Source organism: Cydia pomonella, chromosome 20 (genome assembly GCF_033807575.1).
Source record: "Cydia pomonella isolate Wapato2018A chromosome 20, ilCydPomo1, whole genome shotgun sequence".
In the NCBI taxonomy this organism is placed as follows: Eukaryota; Metazoa; Arthropoda; class Insecta; order Lepidoptera; family Tortricidae; genus Cydia; species Cydia pomonella.
Window position 1 is genome coordinate 13,197,537 of NC_084722.1, and position 15,253 is coordinate 13,212,789.

Here is a 15,253-nt window from a genome sequence, read left to right on the forward strand (position 1 = left end):
CGCCAGGTACAGTCAGGTCTGAAAATATCGATACGAAAAATATGCCAAAAATATGTCTACACTACCTTAATATATGGGCAATAAAGTCGTGTATACATATTTATGGCACTTTTTTCGTATCGATATTTTCAAACGTGATCGTACATACATCATACTTAGTCTCACATTTCACATTGTGTCCCTAGCCATTGAACAAAGCCGAAATGTACATACGTATTAGGATAATTAGAACCAGTATACAAAGTATCATAATAACAAATTAACAAATTACCGTTTTTTTTTTTTACTTTGGAACACCCTGTATGCGGTAGTAAGTAATACATCCTCATAAAAGCTTCTTCGACCTTTTTGATTATCTTTTTTATTTATGTCACTAATAAGATTCCGACAAATTTCATCATTACCGAACAGTTTCGAATAAATTGTCAAAAACACTGCCTATGATTAATACAGTGTATTTCTGTTTGCTGTCGATTATTGGAAATAACTTTTTTTGAATATTATTTTTTGTTATCTTTTGTTCTAATATGAAAAAATATTACGTTAGAGCATTCCTTACAAGTAACCCTACGTGGGATTTCAGGGTTTTTCCAATGGCTAAGGGCACACTGTATACTACTATATAATCTGAAGTCGTCTGTCATTGTCAATGTTTTAAACTGGTCCGTTGTTGTTTTAAAACAGTTTTGATAAAATATCAGATTTCTACGACGATTTGGATATTATAAGTATTATATCGGATACTGATACACGAATACGATACCAGGCTTTCATACCGATACGACGGATCGACGGATAACGTCGGTGCGAATAATAAAATCGCTATGTATTTTTAAGCTACTTTTCAGGAGACAAAAAAAACTATTTAATTTCCTGATTGTGATAAATTTGTTACGCCTGTATTTTTATTATAACAGATCAATGGTTTTTACATAATACTCTTGAATAAAATAAACAGTTTTTTTTGTAAAATTTTAAAATATCAATTAATAACCAAAATTCTGCTACAACATAGCGACTTAAATTTGGTTCACTTAAAATCGCCATGTGTGTAGTTTACACATAGCGATTTGTTCCCAAATTTATGAAGTACAAAAGATGATACATAGCGGATTTTGAAATAAAATGATTTGGTTTTTTTATTTGTTTATTATATATTTTAATGTACTTTAGTTAGTAATAACATGTCAACGTGTTTTACTTAACAGGTAATAGTAATTATAGAAATTTAATTAATAAAGACTTCATGCACTAAATTTATGACCTTCACGGAAAAAGCACATTATTTTTTTACGTATAAAATAATTACGTGTGTAAAGTCAACATTGAACATTAATTAACGTCACAGTCAAAGTTTAACATTAATCGTATGAAACATTAAGATTGTCGTAAAAGTGGTGATAATCTTTGTGCATATACATTTTTAATGATTGCAAGCTACTATACTTCGCTGGATCAATTTTTGGACGATTATCGTATAATGGTACTGGTTCATTAGCTTCATTTTGTTGATGTCTTCGTTGTGGTAAGAGCTTGAATATGTCGGTGTGTCGCAGTTTATATTTGACAACGCCATCCTTATACAATAGGCTTCTTAGGTCGAGCACTGTTGGATCACCAGTTCGCTTACCAGGCCTGATACTTAAAAAATTACCTGGCACAGTTTCGTAATTTTTAAAGAATGTGTAATCTAAATAATTTATTATATAAGGTTGAGTCGGTCTTGCTTGCCCCATTCGAGTTATGTAGTCAGTAGGTGCATACATTGGAGGCTTAAATTGACTTTCCAATGTTGAATGGACACTGTCAACTTCCATCATGGTGTGACCTTTCTCCAATATGAGTTGTTCAATCTCAATACTTAAATAAGCTGAAATATTAGACAGTGCACTGCTCAAAACTTTGTTTCTGTTCTGGGACGAACAACCATCAGATATAAGGTCATTCAAAGCTTTGTTCGGTGACGTTTCATAAACTCGCACAGGGCGAACAGGACTAGACAAAATGTCCATGCTATAGTCATCAGAAAATAGAATATTTGAGTCACAAACGTATTTATCCCTTTTATTGCTTCCTGATGTGCTATAACCTTCATTTAAAATCGATTTTTCTTTATTTAATGCATTGATCTCACATAATGCAACAAATTTTTTTTCCTCTAAGAAATTGGTTCGACGCCATGTCTAGAAACATAAATTTTATATTATTGCTCCTTATATGTAATATAATAATAAGGGTAAAAAAGAAAAAGTGTAATAAAGATACCTAACTAGTGCAATATAGTTCAATTATTAAAAAGCGGGTACGTAAGTGATTTAGTTCTGCCTTAGTGCATCTAAACTAAAATATGTAATGATAATAATTAAAATTATGGGTCGTATTAATGGACTTTAGATCGATTATTAGTCACCTTCTGTTATTAATGCAATTTGGCGTAAGTTTCGTGACAATGACACATCGATTTAAAATAGCAGCGTTTTACCTTACAATAAAACGCTTATTAAGCGAAATACCTTATTTGAAGCCTATTTAATATTTGAGAGTGCGATGCTGTTTGACAGATGACGTAGCGGTTCACTATAGGCTGACACCTACCCCCTTTGTACTTGTATTTCAAGTTTTAACCCCCTCCACCAGGCGCCCGTGGCCCGCGGCCGCGGAGCTCTTCATTGGGTCTCAAAATATAAATAAAACGAAGTTGCAATATACCACATTCGAAAAAGGATTGCATTTGATATTATTTATTATTTCGTTTTCAATATGAAGAGACATACCAGTTGACTTGTATGTATAGACTATAGATGTTGCTTATTGCAACCTGCATGGTAGGAGAAAACGCAGTGAGTTAAAAATACCCTCGGGCATTATATAAGTGATTTGGTTTATTGCAACTGAGTGTTGTAGCCACAGGCGAATTTAAAAATATAGGCTTCAAATAAGGTATTTCGCTTAATAAGCGTTTTATTGTAAGGTAAAACGCTGCTATTAAGCTTCTGTACCGTTATTTGAAGCCTATTTAATATTTGAGACGTGTCTGTGATCGCCTGGTGGTCAGAAAACGCCAATGTGATTAATTTATACTGATATGTGAAAATGGTGGAGACAACAAGTACAAGTGTACTTAACAATCCGGGTACATGGATGAATGTGAAAAGGCTTAAAGTGTGCAGTGACATATTTTACTTTACAATGTTATTTATAGATAGGACCTATAAATATAGAAAACAGTATGTTTATTAAAATAAATTATGAAAACATAATTATACTTTTTATTTTATCCATCCAACAATAACATTGCGATCATTATATGTGTTTCAATACTTTCAATTGATTTCAAGGTCCACATTCTAACAAACTGACTCATATTTGACCTTATATTACCTTGCCAAAAAGAAAATAAACTTGATTATTGACACTTTAAAGTGTCTTTTACCCAGATATGGTTACCAAATATTGGTATTTACTTATGAGGCAGGATACAATTTAACTTATAGGCTCACAAAAACGATTTTTATATACATTTTTCAGAGCTTCGCTTGTTTGTTTTCCAAAAATCCTACAGTCTTAAGGGCAAAGTAAATCATATGAAAAGTGCACTTATCACAACATGCAATATTGTCTATTATATTGTAGAAGTAATCAAGCTCTCAGACAATTAATTCATGGATTAACCTAAGCTGTCCTTATTTTCCCGCTTTTGAACATTCTTGAATAACAAATAGACAGTAAGTGATATAGTAGGTTAATTTGGTAGCGCTATTAACAGCTTTATGTTACTCATCCCAAAGAGTTCAACCCGTTACCACTCTCACCGTTGTAGTTGTGTACAGTGCATAGCCATTCAGAATGTAAATAAGCTCGTAGAATATCCAATTTTCAATCATAATACACAACAAGTCCCCAATCCGCATTGGGCTAGCGTGGGGACTATAGCCCGAGCCCTCTCGCACATGAGAGGAGGCCTGTGCCCAGCAGTGGGACGTATATAGGCTGAATTATATTATATTATATAATACACAACAAATCCTATTTGCTGTAACCATTTTAATTTTTCTTTGATATTCGCTACGATATTGGTAGTCTTACCCCAGAGAGTATTCTAAAATATTTTTGGGCCTAAGCCCATACTTTAACAGCCTATAATGTGGTTTTATTTTATTACATGTACAATAATTAGGGCCAGTATGGTAAGAACATGACCTTTATCAATTCAATGCCTGCAATACAGCAAAAATAATACTAGGATTTTTCCTCTTGGAGGTATCATTATTACGAGTATCATGTTGAAATTATGTACCATCATGCAAGATGTATAGGTATATTTAAGGCTTTCACCTGAATATACTTACTTGGCCTTTAGTTTCATGCATATTAAAAACATAAAGTGACTGATTAAAATCTTAAACAAGATCTGTATTATTGGCACTAAAAGCTCGTCAATTTCAGTTAGTGAGCTACAATTTAGTCTTGAAAACTCTGCCAGGAGAGTGCCCTCCCGCTTGGTTCTTTGTATCGTCTGGTATTTCACATATTACAATGTCTGCGTTCCTGATAAGCCAAGGTTAGGCCTGTGCGTAGATGATAGATTTACGTTCGCTAAAGTGTTTTAATAAATTACAATTCGCATAATTTAACACATATAAGTAATAGCCATTCTAACTGGTAGTCCCAGCTTTGTCCACATATATACTCGTACCTTATTTCAGGATTACCTACTTGTACTACCTGGTGCAAGCTCAAGGAAGCGCGAGATGTATGGACATAACTATTTATCTTACCAAGGATATGTTATTGACTGACGGGTTAGATAGTAAGGTCAAAGACCTTCGTTAAAATAATCAGTATTTAATCATTTGGCATTAAGTAGCCTTCCTATTTTTATGTTTTTGAAGAAAAACTAATGTTACATTACTTTAAACGAGATTTGAGAACTATATATACTTAAGTAGGTAATTCAACCTGTGGCATGCCCATGCCCAATGGCGCAGACTTGTCTAGCATTTACATTGTATCAACGGTGATATAAAGCAATTCTAATGTTATCTCAGTGAACTCACTGATTCTCACATATATATTTTGTAACATACAGTATACAATACAGAAACTTTGTCTTGTACATTATTGTTGCCAAAAACTGAATACTTATGGGAATAATTTCATAGGACACCAATTAATGAACATTGGTATAGAAATAACCTTCGAGGTTGCTTGCCTTTTTTACTACGTCGATGGCAAACAAGCATACGGCCCGCCTGATGGTAAGCAGTCTCCGTAGCCTATGTACGCCTGCTTAATTCCACCCGGGAAATTTGTAATGTTTTATATTGAATATCATAACCACGCAGTCTTTTAAAGTAGATTCGAACCAATAGGTAAATGTATGTATCTCAACTCAACCCTTAAGGGTTTGTATCCGTTATCCAAAAAAGCACTTTTGGCTATTAACAAGAAGTCGTCCCGACATCTAGGACATATATTTTAACGAGATTAATAACCGAAATGGCTTTCTTTCATTTGGACTGCGATGATGAGTTGCATTGAGCTATGATTATATAGGTACCAGTTGTGGGTCATAGACATTTTATTAAGTCCTTCACGTCTTTCCTGTAGACAACGCAACGTTAACGGAGTTCAAGCCACGCTATGCTGCTGCAATCTTGTTATGCTGCTACGGGCGGGATACATTTTTCCCAACCTTTGTTGTGTTTGACCCAAATGGGGTTAAATGATGAATGGCCAAGAACCTTGAACCAGTCCAGGGTAATATATTTATATCTTTAAACCATTAGAACTATGTAGCGGCGGGGCGGCCGGTTGATTAAGGCAATTCAAAACAAATTTAAAATTTTTAATTCAACGATCAGTATCATGAACTCTAGATTATCAAGATTATTAGCATGACTGAATGGGCCACGTATGAAGTATGAACCACTTATGGTGATTTTTAATATTACTCACCGGAAAGCCAGTTAACACATTCAGTGCCAGCGTGAGCTACGCGTTACGAGCGAAGTTGATAACGCGAGAAAACAGTATGTCTCGCAAAGCGCCTACTAAAAAGGAATACGCCTAGCGGGTCGCTGGCAGTGAGTGTGTCAAGGCTTATTTTATCTTTTTAGGGTTTTATGGTCTTCCTGGGCCAGTCTCATGTTTAGTGGGGTGTGTTTTCGCAGCCAAACGATAGTAAAAATTATTTCTCGAATGCCTTGCGTAGGATTTTTATGTGCAAATAAATGATTATGAATTATTATTGTGAATTAGGCGGAGATTTACATGGGAGTTGAAATCTTGGCTTATAGAAATAGATACATGTTAAGTAGGTACTTGTATCATAATTGCTTTGTAGTACCAATATTTGATTAATGATACCTTGAACCAATTGATACCCGCTTGCGCAGCAGGCAAATGAATGTTGCACGCCTTGCGCAGGCATGTTGTATGATCTTAATATACTTTTATCTAATAACAGTATCAAAACCATGTCTGACTTTTAGCCCCAGTGTCTAATCATTTTCACACGCCTTGCGCAGGCGGGAAAGGTCTTGGCGTTTGGAACCATGTTCATTGTATTAAGTATACTGGTCTTACAGTAGCCATTTTGCTTCATCTGCTAGCGTAGCAGGATAATGAAAATCGCACACCTTGCGCAGGCGGCAGGTCTTCAGCTGGCTAAATAGTAATATTCACTCGCCTTACGCAGGCGGGAAATATTAGGTACGTTATGTATGTATGCTTAACAGCACATATTTATATTTTAATAAACCTTCTGCTAAGTAGCAGGATAGTTATTGTAGTAGGCCATGGCGGATATCCATAATAGGTACCGGTAGTATAGGTACAATAAGTTACGCAATGGTAGTAAATTTCTCCACACCTTGCGCAGGTGGGAAAGGTTACAGTATGCTAATTTAACATAATGCAATATTGTTCAACTCTGCTTACGCAGCAGGATATGTGTTATGCCTTGTGCAGGCAGCGGCGGTCTGTAACCACCCGACCTCCCAGTCTCAATTACGTTCTTAAGTCATGAAAAGATACTTCGAACCTCCTTTTCTCACAAGGGTTATAGTTATAGCAAAGGGGTAAATAGTGCCCCTCCTGTATGCAGTTATACATGTCAAAACTAAAATTTTATACGTATATAAATATAATAAAACTCCTTAAACGAAATTCAAAATAACACAACTGAATGGGGATATGTCAGTTTTACATCCAAGAGTTTCACTTTTAAATCCCTTGCTTTAACTAGAAGGCACTTTTAGCAGTTGCACTATTTATTATTACGTACAAATACCTTAATTGAAAATAAAATTCACAAAGATATTGACGGTACTGTGCATCCAAAATTGGTATTATTAAGAAAAACTTTCCAAAGGATATAAACAAAAAGATCGAAAAGGAGGTTTTCGATGTAGGTTTGTTAGTTACCTTTCGTCCCTCAGAGCGGAAATAGAAGCCCCGCGACAGCGGGGCTTCGTCGACTTTAAGGCGGATAGGACCCTAATTTGGTAGCCAGCATGATACTAGAGTAACTTTACTGTTTAATGGTACCCATGGCAATACCAAACATGGTATTTCTTTAATGGCCTCTTATTCTAGCTTAATTTAGGCGTTTTAGCCCCAGCTCTCAAGCATTCTAAAATTGGGGGTACTTCCAAATCCAGCCTTTATTGTGATATTTCGATTTAAATGCAAACTAAAATAATTTGTATCACAGCAGCACAGTACCAGAAAATCCGGAAATGCACGGAAAATATCAGGTCATATATATCTTACGATCATTATTATTGTAATTACCCTAAGGTTACTTAATGCAAAATCACAAGTTGATTAGCATAAACTACGACGTCACAGAGCGCGTCTTTTTAGTTATTCCTAAGTTAGGCAGTTCTATACTGTAATAGGAACCGCTATAACCTCCCTTTCGGAGGACAATAAAACTGTGGCCTATAAACTGCCATTCACATTTACACTTTTCCAAGGACCTGCTCCGTGCTTAAAATGATTCGATTCGCTGTAAACAAAATAAAATAAGAATCGCTTACTTACGCGACAGCTTCGCTGCGCTCGCGATGTGAATCGATGAGGTGTCAGCTTTGCTAAACACATTGACGAACACAAGCTGTCCATCAAATCATTGAAGTAATATTAACAATCGAACGGTAAAACCGTTAACAATACTTTTAATTAGTACTTACAAAAAATTCTAAGAATCTAAGGATTTCTAAGAATTTTTTGCAGTGAACCGAACGTTCCGACAAACAGAACGCCAATGAAGAGCTCCGCGGCCGCGGGCCACGGGCGCCTGGTGGAGGGGGTTAAAACTTGAAATACAAGTACAAAGGGGGTAGGTGTCAGCCTATAGTGAACCGCTACGTCATCTGTCAAACAGCATCGCACTCTCAAATATTAAATAGGCTTCAAATAACGGTACAGAAGCTTAATATCGATGTTATTACATCGATTAAGTATTTTAAATCTATGCAATAACAGAAAGTAAACACACCATCAAAATAATACTTACCTAACTGTTTCCATATCTACCCGCTTAATAGGTAGGAGGTACCTAGTATGTAACAACATTAACTCAAAGATAAATTTACTACAAAATAACTGCATTTTCTCACGAATAAATAAATACAGATATAGAAATGAAATTGTATTAACAAATACTTACTTATTTGATCCAATCCAGCAATTTTAGCACTATTTATGTTTTTTTTTTAATGATTAAGGTCAATGTCGGGTAATCCACACCACAAACATTCGCCATGTGCAACATTATGGCCATCGCCCTTAACGGAATACAAGGCTTTTAATTTCGCTATGTGTTAAAAACCACATAGCTATTTTTTTCTCGCAAATGTTGTTCTGTGTGCACATAGCGGAATTCGTTATTTTCAAAACTAATAAAGATATCAAAAAAATTGTTTTGTGGGTCGACGGGGAATTAAAAAAGGAATCAAAATATGCAAAAATCAAAAAACCGTAAAAAAAACACAGCGATTTTTTTATTCGCACCGACATTAAACCGATTTTATTTGAACCTATATCTTCGATAAATCATTTTTGCTAATTTTGCAGTAGGTGAGGGACGAAACAGTATTTGGTATACCTACTTTGGAGGAGTATATACCTCATGGATCCATACGGCTTTGTCCATTTTAAAAACGATTAGTAGATAGTAACTTAATTATGTAAATAAATTTCTCTTTGTTTTGAAATTCAATCAATACGTCGTATTTAATTGACAATGTCAAATTCAATATTATGACAGTTTTTTTTTTCGTGATGAATGGCAATGGCATTTCACCTTTTGTGCCGTAGAATTGGTAAAATCACTTTTTTTTTGTAATTTTTGTAATAAGCCATATTAAATTTATATTAATATATTGCAATGTTCAGTCTTTTTTACGTAAAGTAAAAAAACATAGTTCTTCAATATTAAATGGGTGAGTACTTATTAGCGTCTATTTTAAGCGTCAAAGAAATCGAAACTCTAAGAAGGTTTGGCTAAAATAAATCTTTCAGTTACTTTACTTCTCTTTGATTATAAAAAAAAAATTATACCATCTTAACAACAACGTTATATCTAAAGTAGAATTTATACATCATGCTCGAAATTGTCATTAAGTGTACATGAAATTTATGACTAAAATATTTATTTGTAACAAATCTGCCGAAGACGCCTTTCGAATCCGGCCTTCGACACTTTTTCTGTAATATATATCTATTTCAGTTTATAATTTATGTATATTAGTATGACTAACTACTTAAAAACTCAAATCAAACTATTATTTTAAATATCATTTGATTTGTTCCCAGTTATCAAACAAACATTGAAAACCAAAAAAAAACAATGTAGGTACCTAATTAATTGTTCGAAAGCTAACTGATGCCTATAAAACTTCCATTAGTATTCGTTTGTGAACCTATAACTTATTTATATTAAATCTTCTCACTTTCCTCCATTGAGCAGTGTTTGAGTTTGCGTAAGAATATTCTGGGGATTCTTGATGATGTCTGACACTCCAGCCTGAGGATTCTGAATCATATCTGTCACTGTGTTTAAACTAGGTGTCTTTATAGGCTTCAACAGGACTTGGAACATTCCGAGCACTAACGTAGCATCACCAGAGTCTGCAGATCCTAGTGCTGATCCTATGGAGCTTAGGTTAGATCCTCCAGAAACCAGGGATCCTAAAGATCCCAGACCTGATCCAATTTGTCTTTTATCTCTGTCTTTTTCTTCATCGTGTTCATGTTCTCCCTTGTGCTCATGACAATGTCTTTTTACCATAGTTTTATTTTCTTTGTCATTTCCAAATACTTTATCAGGCATACCAGTTATGGAACCGAAATTAATCCCTTTTAACGGGTTTAAATTTTCACTAGTATAGTTGTTGTTTATATCAAATACGTTGTTAGGGAAAGATGGTCTGTACCCAACAAAATTTATTCCGCTATTAGATGATCCATTACCAGAACCACATGTTTTATTTTTCTTCATCAAGCCAGGTATGTATGAGCATATATCAGGGAATCCATTATTAGAGCTCGATCCACTCCCATTTCCTGAATCGGTTTCATTCGCGTAACCGGGGTGTATTTTATTATTACTTTCGAAATATCCTGGTATTATTGATCCAAAACCTGGAATTCCACCAGTACTATTTTCCGAGTTTGTTTTATTATTCCCAAATATATTGGGAATACCAGATATAATACCGTAACCGGGTATCCCATTATTACCTCCAGTTTTGTTAGGGAATATTTTATTAGGAATACCTGTTATTAAAGATCCAAAGTTTCCACCATTATTTGAGCTGGTCCCACTGCTGTCTGATCCCGTCTTATTCTTTTCTAATATATTTTGAGTAAATCCCGGTACAATATCATTATATTTCCCCATAACTGTAGTTGTTCCTCCGGTATCATTTTTGGAACCAAATCCTGGTATAGCTGGTATTTTACCTGGAATGTCTATTATGCTGTTGATATTGCCCGGACCATTGTAAGCGAGGGCACAGGTAAATGTTAAAAATAAAAATATACGTTTGTAACTAAAGTACATTTTCTTATAAAGACTCAGGAGCGTCTACCGGAAAACCATCGATTTGGAATATAAATGCGCCGCGTTATCTTTTTAGCCATTTTTGCTCGACTTAATCCGCTGTTGTATCGGGGAATTCTTAATTCACATACCTAATTTGCATTCTGCTTTTACGCATCATTCAAAGATTACTTGTCTATTAGACGGAGCATACAAAAAGAATGTGACACCTCCAGACCAACTTAATAGTATAGGAGATTAACTCCTCATTCCCTGTATTAGCAATCTAGTGCATCAAAGTTCTGTAAGAAAGTACATACTTTATGTTATTTTACTTTTTTTTTCATTCCATGTTAATTTTTAATTGCATTTTTTTTTTGCTATGTTAGTTATTAGATGAAATGGTTTTGAAAAGATGTGTCCCGCCGAGTTTCTTGCCGGTGCCATATTGGGATACCCTCCTACAATTTCGGAGGGGTTTAAATCTTCTCAGGTCAGAGATGTAGGATTAGAGCCGGCGTACCTTTATTTGGCGTTAATAAGCGCATTTTAATATGCCTACTTGAAAAATTAACTACGTGTATCTTTCATTGGTCCTGTAAATTATATCGGATGACGACTGCAGCAGCATTATTATTGCAACTGGAACGTTGACATGGCCTATCGCTGACAGTTTCTTTGATAAATTGTGTTGCTGTCGTTGTCGCATTACTGCAGTTATGATTCAGTTACAGAATTAAATATCAACAAATATAGGTATAGGGTAATTCCTGAAAAATCACATTCCCCTGCCTATATGATACCTATTCTCAGGATATTCCGCTTTATTATCATCTCAATTTTGGTGACTGTGTAACCCATTCCAAATACCATTTAACAAAACTGCTAAGCGGAATCTACTGGTAATTTGCGAATAGGTATAGCCAGGGGAATTGGTCGTTGTAGGATAATCGCTTTTATAGTGCGGAGTCTGTAAGAGGTGGTCTATCACGTTAATAGTTATAGTTAAGTGAGGATGAGTAATTAAAAGTCAGTTGAAAACTATGTACCTAATCAATAGGTTAACTTTGCCTACTTATTTGTCGCAAAGGAAACGAGATAAAAGTGTTTTTACTATATATGAATCAGATTACATTACAGATCCACCTAATACAAATACAAATTTAGATTAACACTGGGACTTGACAGGTGTAGATCCAGAAAAGTGTCGGGTACGTAACAATGTTTTTAATATTTGTATCTTTGTAAAAATATAATAATGTATCCTTTAAGTAAAATGAGCTAACTTAAGGTTCTAAAGAACATTTCTTCCCTCTGATGAGTAAATTAAATAATGAAGGCAGTAAAAAGAGTCTGTTTAATGAAAACATTTGTGATAAATTTCAGCCATAATTTTCTAAGATATTTCGTCCTCGTAAGCCGCTTTATTCTAATATTACGTTAAAAACGTTAACGAACTGTTTTTAAGAACGGTTATTTTGAAAATACAAAAATGTAGATGTGTTTTTCACATTTCAGGTAGTAGGTAGGTGCCTATTTGAATGAATGGAGAATATGCAGCACACATAGATAACTCTTAACATCAGCTCTTTTGCACTGACCATAAATTCCACAACCGAGATATTTATGAGTACATTATTTTAATACATGTGCATTTTATATTATTATTATTTTTTGCTGCTGAAGTTTCGTTTTCCTTTGCCGGGATTCGAATCCGGGTCTACCAGCTTAAAAGAATCTAGATCATTTACCAACCATGCTAACGTTATTTTTTTGTCATGACAGGAGCAAACAATGATACGAATACGACCTGCCTGATGGTAAACAATTACCATCACCAATGGATGCCTGCATTGCGCCCCAAGCGTGTCCCAGTCGCGTTGCTGACCGTTTAGGTACAAAGCTACATAGTACTTTAAAAAAAAAACGCTATTTTGTAGAATCTCGAAAAAAAGCATAAATGATCAAGGTGCAGTGGGTTTAGCTAGCAGAGATTTAAAAAAATGGTAGCGCTTTTTAGATCACTATATGGTTGCCAAAAAATATGGATAACAATATTGAGGCCATACTAGTAAAATTAGTAGTTTTATTTTTGATCGAACTAATCTATTTTTTTTTGTTACAACTAACTAAAAATAACAATTCAAAAACAATGATATCCACGATCCCGGACACGCACGGCCGTCCGGTCAGTGCTCAGCAAGTTGCGTTCGGAGTAGAGATGCGCAAATGTTTCACTGAGTTGAAAAGACTGATTCATATGTTTCGCTCGCGGAAAAATATATCACTCATTTCACTCTTTTCGCTCATTTCGCTCAGTGGATCTGTAGACTATATTGTTCACGAGTGAGTGGAGAGAAATGTCAATCAATCAGATATACGCAGCCATAAGTGCAACCACGATGGCGAATCACGCGAACACCTCTGGAGTTGCAGGCTCCGAAACTCTTGTTTTGTTTCACATATTCGCATCGTCTCACTCGATTGTCTCGGCCGGCTCATTCGAATCGTGAGTGAGAAAGAACGAGAAAGTAACACTGAAATAGATGAGTTACTGAGCTAGTTAAATTTCGGTGAGTTGAAGAGTGAGTGAGTTCAATCAAAACGACACACACGAACTCACGATGCCTTAAATAGGACAGCAGTTTGATTGAAGGACTTTTAAAGTGGGTGGATACAGTGAGCATTGAACACAAATATTTGCACTTGTCGTAGCGATGCCGGGTCAGGCTCGTTATACTAACATGCGGTAGAAATGTTGCTGCCACTGGTCTAATAATATGCACAGTTATTTGTTGTATGGATTTGTGTTTTACTGTAGATTATAGGTAGGTTTTCGCAACTCGACGTCATACAATTCCGCCTATTTTGCATCGTGGGTTGTCGGCACTACTCTTGCCAATCCAACTCTATTAAGAAGCCTTCCAGACCCTTGATGTTGCCGACGACTTCTGGAAGAGACCCCGGCGAACCGAGGTATTGTGCCCGGTACTCGGCCACCCCTGGGCATTCGAGAATGACGTACCCACCTAGGCGGCTGTCTCTTCTGCCTCCATGCACGCCCTGCAGAGGGGGTTATCGGTACGTTGGGTTAACAGGGGCTTGGTTAGTGGGGCGTGGCCAGTTATGGCCACAGTCAGAAGCCGGAGCTGTGGCCTCTTCAGCTCTCAGCCTCCTTGACAAACCGGGGTTGATTGTCGGAAGGGTTTCCTCCGACTTCTTCCATGGCTATAGGTAGGTTTGACGAGTACTGTTAGTTTTAAGGCAGAGGCAGAATTGGCTCAGGTCCTGCCACCTTCAGTTCCGAGCCTCCTCTCGCTAATATGTCTTTTTTTAATACTACTTCGGTGGCAAACAAGCATACGGCCCGCCTGATAGTAAGCCGTCTCCGTAGCCTATGAACGTCTGCAGACCCGGAGGAGTTACATGTGCGTTGCCTACCCTTGCACTCCGCACTCTCGTTGAGCTCTGGCAACCTTACTCACCGGCAGGAACACAACACTGTGTTATACCTACCTCGCAAGTTGCTGTATTTTTTGATCCACTGCAGAGTTACGCCGTTGGTGGTGCACACCTCTGACAGAGGCATTCGTAGATTAGCCCTGAGATCAAAGTATAACTTTGCAGAGCTTGTAGTACTGACCGACTAACAGAGAGTATGCGGATGGGGTAGTCCAATACTTTCCTTGAGGCGATTCCGTGTGCTGCCATTGTGATGCCGATACATTCTGCCTGGAAGACTGTATTATGAGCATCTAGTGGTATTGAGATGTGTATGTTTAGGTTCTATGAGAATACTCGTACCCAGCGCCAGTGCCTGACCTTGAATTTGATCCATCCGTGAAGATTCTCAGCTCTCTTGGGTTGAGTCCTTCACGAGGTTCTTCGTGTAACTGTATTTTGTATTTCTTATCGAAGACGAATTGCCTGAGTATCCTGTCAGTCACCGGCTTCTATTAGCGGCTCCTTACCTTTAGCCTCGTAGAGGATTTCGGTGTGTGGCACCCTAGGTGTTCTCCAGAGATACGATCTTTTGAGACGTACCGCCGCAGCTAGCGCTTCCTGTTGTGTTTGTTTTACTGTTATGATTTTAAAGTTTTTTACGTCGGTGGCAAACAAGCATACGGCCGGCTGATGGTAAGCGGTCACCGTAGCCTGTGTATGTCTGCAACTCGAGGGTGCCAATCCTTTAAAACCTGT

At 36.5% G+C, this 15,253-nt stretch overlaps 1 protein-coding gene across 4 annotated transcripts in view; it reads right to left on the reverse strand.

Annotated features, from left to right (window-relative positions):
- LOC133529042 (gustatory receptor for sugar taste 43a-like) overlaps positions 1-15,253 on the reverse strand; it is a 54,095-nt gene that overhangs the window by 15,904 nt on the left and 22,938 nt on the right. The window contains exon 1 of one of the 4 annotated variants that reach the window (XM_061866642.1): positions 9,137-9,395. The exons of the other annotated variants lie outside the window; for them this stretch is intronic. The gene's annotated coding sequence lies outside the window, so the exon portion shown is untranslated. Of the gene's footprint in view, positions 1-9,136; positions 9,396-15,253 lie in introns of those variants that run through there. 4 annotated transcript variants of the gene reach the window in all.